A 13815-nucleotide genomic window follows, 5' to 3' on the forward strand; every position below is an offset into this window, starting at 1 on the left:
TGTTTTCTGAATTATTTTTCATATGCACGCTTTGCACATAGAACATACGAGTCCTGGGACTTCATTAAAAGGCATGTTTTAGGCATTGCAGCCGAACGACATGAAATAAAGGATGCAACACAACATGCTTGATACAAAACGGGGATGTTGCTTCGGAGGCATCAGTGAAAAACACAAGAAATAAACTGGCAGGTTTCTGTTGCGGCTGTTGTTGTTAAATTTTCTACTTCTGCTTTTAAGAAATCTATTTTTCCCTCATGATTGTGAAACAACTAAAACCTGTGGAGGGCTCAGTCACTGTTTTTGTGGGAAAGAGGTGCAAATCAACCAAATTTATCCAAAACTAATCACAAAAATGTTATAAATAAAAACATTTTTTATGCACACATCTTTGTACATAGAAAACGTTTCCTGTGACTTAATTATAAAGCATATTTTAGACATAAGTCTTTATTAAACACGAGTAAATACGTAAAGTTGTGGCCTGTTGGACAAAACTTATTTGAAAGTTGGTTTTACATACAGAAGAGAAACCGATCACAACTCATCAGACTGAACTTTAGACCATCAAACAAACCTCCACAGTAACAATCACACATGTAGGCATCAATGAAAAACACCAGACAGCTGTAGGTTTATGCTACACCTTATTTTTTTTAACATTTCTTTTTTTTTGCTGAGCAATTTCTGTCACAAGAACGTTCTCCAGGATTAATACAAAATGTGTTCATGATAACTATTTAAATTTAAACCATTTTTTTTCCATCATTGCGATGCGGCTAAAGGCTCTAAAGGACTCGGCACAAGAATCAAGGTTCAAGATTTCGTTATTTGTGATTTGTGTGCATCTGTGAGCACATACACACAAAAAAAAGCATTCCTGCTCTGCCCACAACAGCACCGCAGAAAACATAACAATCAAAATTCCAGCAAACTCCTGTGAGAAGCTTGTGGAAGGAAACCCAAAACGTTTGACCCAAGTCATACAGTTCAACGGCAACGCTTGCAAATACTAAGGAGATCTATAATAAAAAAAAAAAATCTCTAAAAAATTCTCTCTCTCATTATTCTGGCGTTTAGCAAATAGAAATAATTTTGGTCATCCTAACGGACCTAAAACAGGAAAAGTTTAGTCACATTTAATGTCAGATAGTGAGAAAAAAAAGGTTGTCTTGTTATACAGTGGATGTAAACTTCTGGTTTCAAATGTATATATCTATAAAATACAAAAAAATGTAATAAATAGAGATTTGGTGGAAGACAAATATTCATTCAAACACAACAGTGGAGGAGGAGTCTGATGTGTTAAAGCACTATAAGGCAGCATAGTGTGTCCACAGTGCAGTTGTATCTAGACGAGGCCGATCAGAGGTGTGAGTCGACCAAATTAACTGATCATATATTAGCTTTACACTATATTAATTACCAGATTTCTACTAAAGCATGAACAGACCTTTTACCTGCACACAGAAACATCGTCCTGTGTCTTCATTAACAGCTATGTTTTGGACATTGAACGCGCCGTAACAACATGAAACAGTCGTGTAACATCGCTGCCTGCTGGATACTAAACCAGGACGCTGCTTTAAAGTTGACGTTGCAGATTTTTTATATTTTGTCACCATCTCAGGAGGCCGACGTTGAATCCCCCACTGCTCTTTAGGCTAAACTTTAAACCATCACACGCTCACCGTGGCTACCTGTCTGTAGCTTCGCGGGCTTCGCCGTGCGCCTCGGTGTGTCGTCGTGCGTACGCGAGTGTGTGTCGCTGTGTGAGCGTTCCCGTGAAAACAACGTGCCCTCGACAGAGCACCTGAAAGCCCGAGCCCGAGGGGCCCGCAGGGGTTGGTAAAAATAGCCCCGAGGCTGATTAGGAGCGAGGCAGCGGGGGGATTTTAAAAACCGGCTCATTACCGCACCTGTAAGGCCTCTTTAAGTAGCCCTTCTGCAGAGCCCAGCTGCTCACATCTGCCAGGAGCCGCTCGCCATGCCCGTAAACTGCTCTCACGCATCCTCCAGGGGCGGGACATCACAACGCAAGGAGCCGGCGACGGCGGGTAAAAACTCTGGCCTCAATACATCCTGACATAAAAAAGTAACTTTATCTATGCTAAAGTGCTGCTTGAATTTTTAATCAGATCCTCGTTTTACTATCACCGTTCTCAGGGAAAGTTCCCCGTTTAACCTCTAAATTAAAAGTTGATCAAATTTTAAGCCTCGCGTGGCGGCTGTGAGGAAAGTTTTACGGCCGACCGCTCTCCCCACACATGAAAAACTGACACCGGCTGGGAAGCAGAGGGGGAAAAAAAAAGACTTACTACTCCTTTAAAACAATAACACAAACAGCTCAACCATGCTTGATTAAAGTTGTCCTCTATAAAGGGTATACGGACTCCCCGAGAGCGGTGCTTGGCGCCGTTATTGAACCAGCAATCTGTGGGGTCTGAAGAGGCTACGCCCCTCTGTCAAAGCACTGCTATGAAGTCTGAGCCTGCCCTGACCCCGGTTGACTCCCATCAGCCCTCCTGCTGGGGCAGTAAAACAAACTAACCCCCCACAGACAGGCTGTTTAGAGATGCGCCGTAGTGAAGGCTGTCCCTGGATGCCTCTCGGAGGAGACAGATACAGTAAGAAAACCGACAGGCAGCTCTGAGCGAATGAAAAAAACAAAAAGAAGAACGCCTTTTATCTGTGTAACAAACGTAATCAAACAACTCTTGTTAAATTAAATATCAGAAATGTTTTTGTACAACACGATGCCAGAAAGGAGGAAAAAAAACCACAGAGCGGTGTGTTTCCTGTGCTGGGATTAGACCAGTTTGTAGCAGCAATTGAACAGAGATTTTGGATTTTGGACGTGGATTGAAGGGAAATAGTTGGATATTTGGTTCCGGGCTTGGACTCAGCTCAGGATGTGAGGATGTGGTCGACTGCAACGCCGCTGCCACGATTTCAGCTGTTTGACTGTTGTTTGTTTTGTTTTTTTCTGACCATTTTTAGTGTTTTTTTCTTTGAGTTATTCCGGCTCATGTGCTCTCTGCATACAGACACTGTCAGAAAATATAATAAATGCGTCTTTCCGGGCGGTTTTAACGATGTGTTTGCACATATTTAATAGATGCGCTGAAATATATAATCACAGAGGCTGAAAATGCAATGACGGTAATTATTTGTAGGAGTGAAAATCATACTAATAAAATGCACTGATGCTATATGCATATAGACGAGCGGATGGTCAGTATGTGGAGCTTTGAGGAGCATCGTTAGAAAACTGTCTGCGATGGTCAAATCACAAGACACTCAGAAGACAAAGATCGTACGAGGTTTGAATGCAAACGACCCCAGACTATGGACACGCTGACAAACTGATGGGAAGGTAAAGAATTTTACTTAAGTTGATGCATTTCGTGACAACTGCAGTTGCGTTTGAGCACAACGACGTGAGATTAATGTGTGTTGAAGCTAAAGCTAGATCCAGCTAGATCACCATGGTAACTGATGCCGCTAACCTGCTAACCTGAGGAGGTTCTGATCGGAGTTTGGGATTTAAATCGGCCATAGGAGGCGTTAAATGCATCGCACTGCCACATGCATTCAGATTTTCAGCACAGTCAGTTTTACGCTGCAGCAGAAAACTGCTCGATCTGTCGGCATTTATCAGAAAATATTGAAGCAATACCGATAATTTCACTTTGATTTGTCCAAAAAATAAACTGACTCTCCTCCGTTACTGGACAGTTTCAGACCTAAATACACTTAAATATCACGTTTAAATGCAGCTTTACAGTTCGTTTGTACTTTTTCTGCACAGCCGACAGTTACGGTGGCCGACGGGGGCAAATGTCGTGCAAATACAAAGACGAGCTGCATATGCAGGAATGTGTTGCATAAACAGAAACGCGCTGCAAAAGGAAAACGCTGCATATCCAGTCATAGGCCTCTAGGGGGCAGTTTTTAGGTCTTTAGCTTTTCAGTCTCTGTGATTATTTGGGTGCTGAAGTGATGTTTTGCCACCATCTTCCTGTGTTCTCTTTTAAGTATGTTTATCCATGGAGACGAGAGAATACAAACCTTTTCTTACAGCTTTTCCCTCAACTAACGTCACTTGTCTCGCCCACCGTTGTCTGCAGGTGAAAAGCTCACTGCTGCCCCTAGAGGCCTGGGACTGGAAATGCAGCGTTTTCTTTTTGTTTTATGCAACGCGTTCATGTGTATGCAGCTTGGTTGTGTATTTGCGCGTCATTTGGCCCCGTCGGCCACCGTAGACAGTTAAACTCCAAGTTCCCTGAAGATCAATGAATTCTGTGAATCTGGCAGAAGCATTCTCCATAACTTGCAGAACTTATTGCATAGTTGCACATTTTTGCAAAGTGTCTGAAGTATTTAATTAGCTGCTTTTCCCCCCTTTTCTAATAGTGTATTATTTTAACAATGTTTTAATAAAGAGAAGAAATTTGCTCACAACCCTAAATCCACACCTGCACGTTTTCTCTGCGGTCTCACATCTTTCTAAATGTCTGTATTTGTTATTTGAAGGACAGCTGAGTCACATTTCCGCGGCTTGCACACATTCCTGAATGAAACCTGCTCGCCGCAATCGCAGCCGCCTCGTTTTCGCCTTCCACTAACCCGCAGCACCTCCGAGCGCACGAGTGTCAAACACAATCTTTCCATCCTTCAATCTGCCATCCATCCTTTAATCTTTTCTATCCTCTCCTTCCTCCTCCCTCCCTCCCTTTCGGCAGCCACAGCTGTATGCCTTCGCCTCATCCCGCTGTCCTCTCATGTTATAACAGCTCTGAACTCCAGCCCTCGGTGCGGCTCCCTCGCCCACACCGTGTTTTCTCAGACTGCAGCATCTGGACCTGGAGACGTCACTCCTACGGTGTCCCGTTTGGGGTCAAGGACACGTCGGAGGATCAAAAAAAGCGCGGCCATACATCACTTGGTAAAGATAATACACTCTGCGATGTGGGTGCACGAGTGAGAAGATGTCGTGGGGAACGTTTGAAGCCCTGCGAGGCGTCTTTAAAAATTAGATTTTTCTTTTTCTGTTTGTGTTTTGTGCTCTGAGGGCACAAACACAAACAAAACCAGGATGAGAATATTGCCGAAATGACTTTCTATCTTGTTGATCTTGGAAGCTTAAGCTCTCTTTCAACTCCTCTCCTCTTTGCCTTTCCGTGCACACTTTCTTTAAATCTCGTTATTTCGCTGCCTTTTCCGCTCGCTCCCTCCTGGATCACAGCCCACCTGACCTGCCTTGTCCAGAGCACACAAACATATTTCCTGTGATGTCTGCCAGCTGCCGGGCTTAGCTCGGCTCACCCCGGCTCAGCCCCGGCTCCGGTTTTTCCGTTGACCAGCGCCGAGCCGAGCCGACCGGCCGGCCTCGCTGAGACAATCAAACGGTCCCCAGCCTCTTCCAGGCATTTCCTGGGTCACCTGAGCGGCGGCAGCCTCCCCTCGCCCCCTCAGCCGGCTCTTCCTGCCTGCTCTGGAAGGTCCTGAGAGGGGTCAGAGCGGCCCGGCGCGCTAGTGGGAGCCATGCTGCGGATATTTATTATTTCATTTAAGTCCTCCCTTTGCTCTGGAGAGTGCAGGGACCGGCGATGATAGTTCACAAGGTGACCATGTGAACTGTTGAACCCGGAGCGGGGCCGGGCCGAGCTCTTAAAAAAGCCCCCCGAAGAGTTTAGCGACTGCGAGTTTATATGACATGATAAATTCAGGAGAAAGCACATGAAGGAGCAGAGCACGGTCACAGCTTTGCAGTTTGGGAGAAGGATGAGTGGTGCTTTTTAAGTAATTGCCTCATTTATTTTATGTTGTTTGGGAACACGAACATGTAGTGAAACACCTTCACGCCCCTCCGTCCCCCGACCTCAGTGGTATTAAAGTGAAGGTCCATAAGCGGTGACGTATTTTCACAGTTCTGGCCTTGTTTCTCATCTGTAATAACAAAGTTTTCAGGTTAGCCGAACTTATTTAGACGAGGAAACAAAGACGAATGGTTCAATAACAGTTTTCGGATAAACTTATTTTCCTGATTTACCTTCAAATGAAGTGCGTCTGATCATCAATACGCTTGTTTTTCTGATCATAACCTCTGGAAAAGATTACACGAAAGCTTTAATAAGCCAGAAAGTTGTTCTTCACTCCTCTCATTTATTTAAATCTTTAAATAAGAACAGTCCATTGTGGATCAGTCACTAAAAACATGCAGCAAAACTCATTTCAATCCCACAAAACTTTATTTTTTAAGCACCAACAGAGAAGTGTTTTGTTTGAAATAACTTTATTAGTACGTCGTCTTTTGACAACATTACATGCTTTACAATAAATTAAATGTAGAATTAGACAAATAATGACGACAAATTCAAATAAATAGGATAAAGAGGTGAAGTCAAGAGTAATACCTTCCAGTATTATGATCAGATTTTCATTATGACGTAAATGGAAGTTCAGAATAATATCCTGTGTTCAGATAAAAAGCCAACAAGTCGCCATCAGCACTGAAGTCGAGCAGCAAACCCGAGAGACTCTGGAAGCTTTGCAGTGTTTTTAAACCAGCTTCAAGGTTTGGCTGAAGTCAGAACTAAAGCGTCAACAGCAGCCTTTCATTTATTAATTGAGTTGTTGTCTCACAGTGAAGGACTTCTCTGTTGTTTCATGTTGTTTCTGTTCTGTGGCTGTTTTTCCATCCACCTGCCCACAGATAGAAAGTTAGCCGCTCGCAAACTCAGTGACTTTTAACTGAGCACCGCAAAAGAAACAGTAAAACAAATTGAAATTAAGTTAATTTGTAAATTAGGAGCCTCGATTTCGCTCTAATTCTGACTGTCGCGGTTGGAAATGTCACGGGAAGACGAAGGCTCGATTCACGGTGTGAAAAAAAAAAAGGGATAACCGTGGAAAAGAAAAAGAGGCTCGCTGTCGGAGGAGGTAAAGACAAATAAGAGGACTTGAGAGGATCCAAAACAGACATTTCTACCAGATCCGTAAGTAACGAAAATGTCCTACATATTAATACTTTCAGTTTTCCAGGCTGTGAGCGTTAGCCACATTGCTAATAATACCAACAGAATATGAACATTTTTCTTTCTTATTTTAGGGCTGTCGTGATTATTGTCGTGTATAATTTTAGCTGATGCATGGTTTTTAGTTTTTTAACTAACAAAGGTGCTTCTTGCATATTAGTCGTGACAGTCACTGGTCGCTGCAGACTTCGAGAATATAAAAATACTTCAATTTTATCACAGAGAAAAGCTGCTTTGTAACCTGTGCAGAGGAACTTTACATCTATAGATTCTCTCCTGCTCTCTGTGCTCACATTCACTGTATTTCAGTGGAGCAGAAGTCCTGATAAACCTGCTCTCATTTAGATTTTTTAATGTTCCTGTTGTCTGACAGCGACGGTTAATTTAGTCTTCAGACGTTTCCGAGCTGCTGCATTGCGCTGCTAAAATCCTGATTTCATCATTATTCAAAAACAGGAGTTAAAGACGAGGGCCGTGCTGTGAATTCTGCAATATTTTTTTACAACTTTCGAAGCTATTAAGTGAGAGAACTAAAGAACCGTCTTGTTTATTTTCGTCACGGTGCGGTTTCAGTTTTGCAGACTAATATTTAAACCTTTGTTTTCATTTCATTATACAAATGTATAATAGACTGCAAGACTTACAGCTGGTCAAAATCAACTTAAATTAAACTGACATTTTGCGTTTTTTAGTGTCCTTTGTTGTTGGTAGTCGTGAGGCTTCGAGGAAAACTGATCCGGACATCAGTCAGAGTGATTTAAATTCTAATAGAGTTCTTAAATTTAGTAAAGATGCAAAATATGTCGGCCCAGATTCAAGAGAATTTACAATTTGATGTTTAATTTGCTGAGGTCTGGGTAAACAAATACAGCTTTCTATATTGTTTTTTGTTTTTTTTCGGTTGTGTTTGTCTACACACCCCTTTGTGCGCCCGTCTGTGTTTGTACATGCATATTTTCATTATTTGTGTCTGCAGTGTAAACTGAGGTTTTAACCTGTTAGGGGAGATTTCTGTGCAGTCTGGCCAATATCAGCTCCTTCCCCAAAGCCAAATGGAGGCTGGCTGGGGAGCGGCAGCACGACAAACCAAAGCAGCCCAGAGTCCTAACATCATTATAGGGCTGAGAGAGGCAATAAAGCCAAGTCTGTGGAGATTAGCTCGGCTGCAGCCAGCGCACAAAGCCAGTGCTCTCTGTTTTTTTGTGTGTGATCTTTTTGTCCGGCCTTGTACGACAACATGATAGATGATTTAGTCTGGAGGCTGAATGTGAACTCATCCTGGTTTTCATCACCTGGCAGACCCGTGGATACTTTCATATGTCACTGCTTATTGCAGGTGCGCCGCAACCTTTGGGAGAAAAGAGACGAGTTTCCACCGGAGTGACTACAGGCTTTAATTTCAGATTGTAGCATGTCAGCATGGATGTAAAGCCGTAGCAGGACGGAACAGATGAAGGTATCGCTTAGCGGAACAAGACAGGGATGGATCCCATCTGCAACCAGTTGCTCCTGGGGAGGAATGAGATTAATGATTTTATGAACATGATGAATGGCTGAGATCAGCGCTGACAGGCTTTGAGTGACAGGACACAGGTGGAAACTCTCCCAATTCCCAAAACTTTTAAACTCGCTCCCCTCCTTCCCGCTTCCGTGGAAACAAGTGCGACAGCCGCTCGCACGTCAACAGGCTTTTTCCCTCCGCCGGGCCACGACGGCGAGTCCGGCTGAGGTTATTAGGCGACGCGTGACCTCCGACCTCCTGTAATGAACACGATCGTCCGACCCTCTGAAGTCTGGCTGTCGCCGGGCCACCAGCTGAAACCCCGAGACTTAGCTGCTTGTTTGCGGCGCTCCGTCTCTGCCAAGCGGAGAAACAGTTAAGCTGTCACACATCAGAGAAGACAAGTAGTAGCCGTTTGTGCAACTCGGTACCAGTTGGCCCGATTGTTGGGAAGAAAAAGGGAAATCAAAGGGCTGCGCAAACAGCTGCAGATGGGGTTTGGGTTACAGAATAAAGATGACGAGGAGCAGACCAGACTGTGGTCATTTGTGGGAGACGAAAAGTCGAAGTTTTAAAGTCATTACAAAGCGTCTGGCGTTGGGAGTTTTGACAGGACGTCACCTTTCACTAACTTCTGCTATCGACGCTGCCTCTGATCTGGAGTGGCATCAAAACAGAGGCGACGACGGAGAACGCACTGAGAATATAATTACCGCTGCCTGTCTTTTCATTTACCGCTGATCCTGGACGCAAACGTTGTTATGACTTGATCTTTTGTCACGGCGTTTAACATTACGGTTACACGTTATTACCGCGGCTGTTTGACGTATATCACTTATGAAGGCCGTTAATCATATGTAGAACAATAACTATTATTCTCATTTATTTAAAAGGTGGATAAGATGTTAAAAACAAATAAATATCAAACGTATTTTTACGACAAGTCAGTTTAGTGTCACGCCAGGAAAATAAATGTAAAAATAATCATAGTGGAAAAAAACCAGGACTGTTTTTTTTCCTTTATATCATTTTTTTTCTTCTTTAATCAATTAATTATCATAATATCTGCATATTCATGTTATTTTCTGTTGATTAATGAACTGACTTGGCTCTAATTTTTCCTTTTAATTTCAGGTTTTGCTCCTGCTTGCGTAATGAGCTGAAATGTGCTTTTTAGTATAATTTATTAGGTCTACTTCTAAAATATGTATATTTAATGTTTTTATCGTTTTAAAAAAGAAGGTGAGATTACACCGTGAACGAAACACAACGTGTAATCCAACTGCAGCACAAACACTACAAATCTGCTCTTGTTTACCGGACACCAAAAATTAATTAGTACATTAATTAAAACTTAGCTGCCTGATTATTATATTCACTTAGCAATGAGGAAGCTCTTCACTTTAAAGACCGGCGAGAGGTTCTGCAGGTTCGGTGGCGTTAATGACCTGCCGTATATTCACCGGTTTACAGGAACCGTTTTGAGAAGCGGGAAAGGAGCCGAGAACAGTCTGGACCGCTCAGACAAAGGGATCAAGAAGGAAAGCTGTTATTCTCTTAAGAGTCCCTCTAACACATGCTGTACTTTTTCCACTGAGTCAGATTGAAAGGCGGCGGCAGCAGCAGGGAGCTCACGGGCCTGAATCGGCCACTCTGGAAGCCGACCTGACAACCTCTGATGTGGCATCTTCCCTCCTTTTCCATCCTTCGTTGTCCATCTCGAGGCCGGATTTATCGAGCTAACATTAGATCACATCGTCGACACGCAAAATTAAAACCCGTGTACAGTTCACTTCTCCTCCCTCTTTCTCTCTTTGTAGTAATAAGTCGGGGAATTACACAGAAATGTCAGCTTCTCTACGTGAGGATAAACTTGTGGAAAGTAGGACGCTGGTGATCAGAAATGCCTCCACTCGCTCTAAGACAGAAAAAAAAAAAAAAAAAAAAAAGAGGCAGCGGTCACCTTGGATACAGTGAGTCTTACCCTCCAATTTTGTTGTTGCAATCACACAAGCACGTGTGGACAAAAGCGCACACACACCTGCAAACACAAACACACTCGAGCACAAAAAAACCCTCAAATACGCTCTCCTGCTCGCGCACGTGCACGCGCCCGTCGAGGCTTTGCAGAGCGCTCGCCTCGATGTCCAACCTCGCCGCAGCGCAGAGCTCATGAAATCTGGCTGTCATGCGTCCGCTTGACAAGTATCCTTGACAAAGCAAATCCCAATCTATATGCAGCGTGGCAGGCGGGGACCTTGTCAAATGCTAATGCCAGGGACACTTTAGAGGTTGTTGCCCTCTGTGGCTATTTTTTGCAAACAGTACATCTCCCCCCCACCCCTCTCACCCGCAGTACCGGCGCCGGCCAGCTGGTGGCGGTGTCTGCACTTGCTTCATCAATCACTCCCTTCCTCTCCCTCTGCCCTCTCTTCTTGTTATTCATTAAAGCGCCTCAGAATAATAAGTCCCCAAGAAACTGGGAACATGTGATGAAGTCGTAGTTAATAATGTATACGCCTCCCCACCCACCCTTCCTCCCCTCCATCTTTTTCTTTTCTCCCCCTCTTCCTTAACTCTCTCCCCCCTTTTTTTTTTTCTCCTCTCTCTTCCCTCCACCAAACAACCTCGTGCTCCGCCACACTCAATGCACCCGTGCCCTTGCGGTGAATGGGGGTAAACACACATTAACATATTTATATCTTAAGCCCCCCCATCCGAAAAAAAAAAAAAATAGTGACAACAACGACGACGATGTAAATGGGCTGATTTGAAAGCCTCCAGAACACGACTCCTTTCTTTCACACTCCAACGCTGCTCTTTAATTATGAACCCTAACGTGCTCCAGGAGTGGTCACTCTCTCGCCCGCCACGGTCACACCGAGGGGGTCGCGCACGCCGAAAATTAGCCGGCGTGAGCCCGCGGAGGATGGTTTCGACGTGTGAAAGGGCCTCGGTGACGTAGCCGGCTTCGTGTTTGTCGAAACGCTGCCGAGTCTCATGCGGATCACATCCACACGCAACTTCAAATGGAGCAAACGAACACAGGCGGAAAATGTGTTTAAGCCATCAAGGCGGTTTTATTTTTCCCTTCCTTCCCTCTCTCTCTCTCTCTCTCTGCTCTGCTCTGCTCTCTTTCTTTGTAAGCCTGAATCCTGAATATATCCAGGCTTTAATCAGCATTCAGGCCCTGTGGTTTTGCGGGGGCAGACCCGGGGATTGTCCTCAGCGCCTGACTCCCAATCCGTTCGTATTCCGCTGATCTCACGGCGAACCGGCGGCTCTGTTCTCTCCCCGCCAGCGGGCCTTGAGGGAGATGCACTTTCGACGGGCACAAATGGGGGGAAAAATAGGGACGTCATTGTTCTGCATTGGCGGCTCAATTATTGAAGCGCGGGAATCAATACCATAGCTCCCGAGTATTTTTATAAGGAGCTGAGTAATGCATACTGCTCATGACACTGTCACAGGAAATGGAGGATAATACTGTGTACACTGTGGAAAAAGCAGGCTCAGGAGAATCTGAATCGATTTAATTCAATTTGGGTCAGCCTGTCTTATTTCAAGGTGGGTTTTTTTTTTTTTTACTTATGGGCAAGAAAAAGAGAATCCGGACAAAGTCGCTCTTCCACTCCTACCTCATTTCTTTTTTTTATTTCTTCTTCTTCTCTCTTCTTTTATTTGTCCTGCAAAAAAGAAATAACTTGGGATAAATTATTTATTTCAAAAATCGACTGTATCCTTCATGCTTCTCCCTCATCCTCTGTCTTTCTCTTTCCCTTCTCATAAGCTCCAGATGCAAATGCGACTGTGTGTCTTCCCTATAAATAGCAAGTCGCCAGAGGGTTTCTTCCAGGAGTCAGCCACACTTTCTCTAACATACCAAAATAACCAGGGGAGGGGAGAGTGTGAGAGCAACACGGTGGCAATGCGCTCGTCCTCGCGTTCAGTCAGAATCCTCCATCAGCATGGAGATAAGTACGCAGGGAGAGAGAGAGGGAGAAAAGTTTTGAGTGATTCGTCAGCACGACCCGGAGCCCGCCTCCCGATTGGACGCCCGCTCCGCGGTGCTCCGTCCTGATTGGCCGTCGTGACGTGCCCCAGTTTGGCGCACATCCCTCCCTCGCGGTTGGAGACTTTGGTTTTAATGAATCTCACGACTGTCCACGGTGTTGATAATAAGAACTTCCACAATTAACCTTTAAATGATGATCTTGTGTATTCAGTGCGTTTTTATATTTTTTTGTATTTATTATGTAAAGATGCTGCTCGGGAAAAAGTTCCACATCCTAATAAAAACCCTTAGAAAGCTGACAATATTGTCCTCTTTTGTTCAGCTGTAAATGTATTTAAATTTATTTGTACCTGCACTGCCAGAACACATTTTACTCTAAAATTGTGTCCATTATTGCTTCGGCTTTTCCATTTTTTCTCCCCCCTCCCACCTCCTCCGTCATATATCTGCTGAGCATCTCTGTCATGCGTCCGCTGCAGTTTATTGAATGTATTTCAGTGGGTTTTTTTTCAAGTATACGGAGGAGGTCGGGGCTGCTAATGTTCCTGCAGCAGCGACTACACGGCTGAATGCATAATGTCAAGGTGTCGCGATTCAGACGCTGAACCGACAGTAACTGCTTCACTGTTCGCGAAACACAAACACACGCGTGCACAGGCTCCAGGAATATTTAAGTGAAGACGCTCGTTTGTTTGTGCTGCAGCAGTAAACCGTGAAAGGTTAAAGGGCTCGTGTTCGGAAATTGAAAAATGTAGTAAATTGCTACAAGAAGTGGCGATAAAATCAAAGTAGGAGTCAAATCCGGTTAAAGTGGGAAAAAAAAAGGTTAATTTGAGCAAATATTCAGATTTGAATTTGAGCGGCGACGTTTTTCAGGACTTAAAAAAACCCTAAATTTCCCTCGTAGCTTGAGTGTAATAATCCTTTATTATTTTTTATACATTAAAAAAAAATCCAAATATTTAAAAATGTATTTGATACACATTCAGTTTTTTTGTTTTTTTTTAGGAGAATGAAAATGTTGAAAATTACAATTTCCAAATCCGCACAGTAGTGATGTATTTTTTTCTTCTTTTTGCACTTTTCTTTTTAAACCACAACTTATTCTTGCATTTGCTGATGATCCAAATGGTTGTGTTGTTTTTTTTCTTTCTGTGTGTGTGTGTGTGTGTGTGTGTGTGAATAATATCAGTCACCCAGAAGGGCGCCACTTCTACTGTCTTTCACCGCGAATGTTCACAATAATTAAACTTGTAATC

The sequence above is a fragment of the Stegastes partitus genome, unplaced genomic scaffold (assembly GCF_000690725.1).
Source record: "Stegastes partitus isolate 25-593 unplaced genomic scaffold, Stegastes_partitus-1.0.2 Scaffold1143, whole genome shotgun sequence".
NCBI classification, from domain to species: domain Eukaryota; kingdom Metazoa; phylum Chordata; class Actinopteri; family Pomacentridae; genus Stegastes; species Stegastes partitus.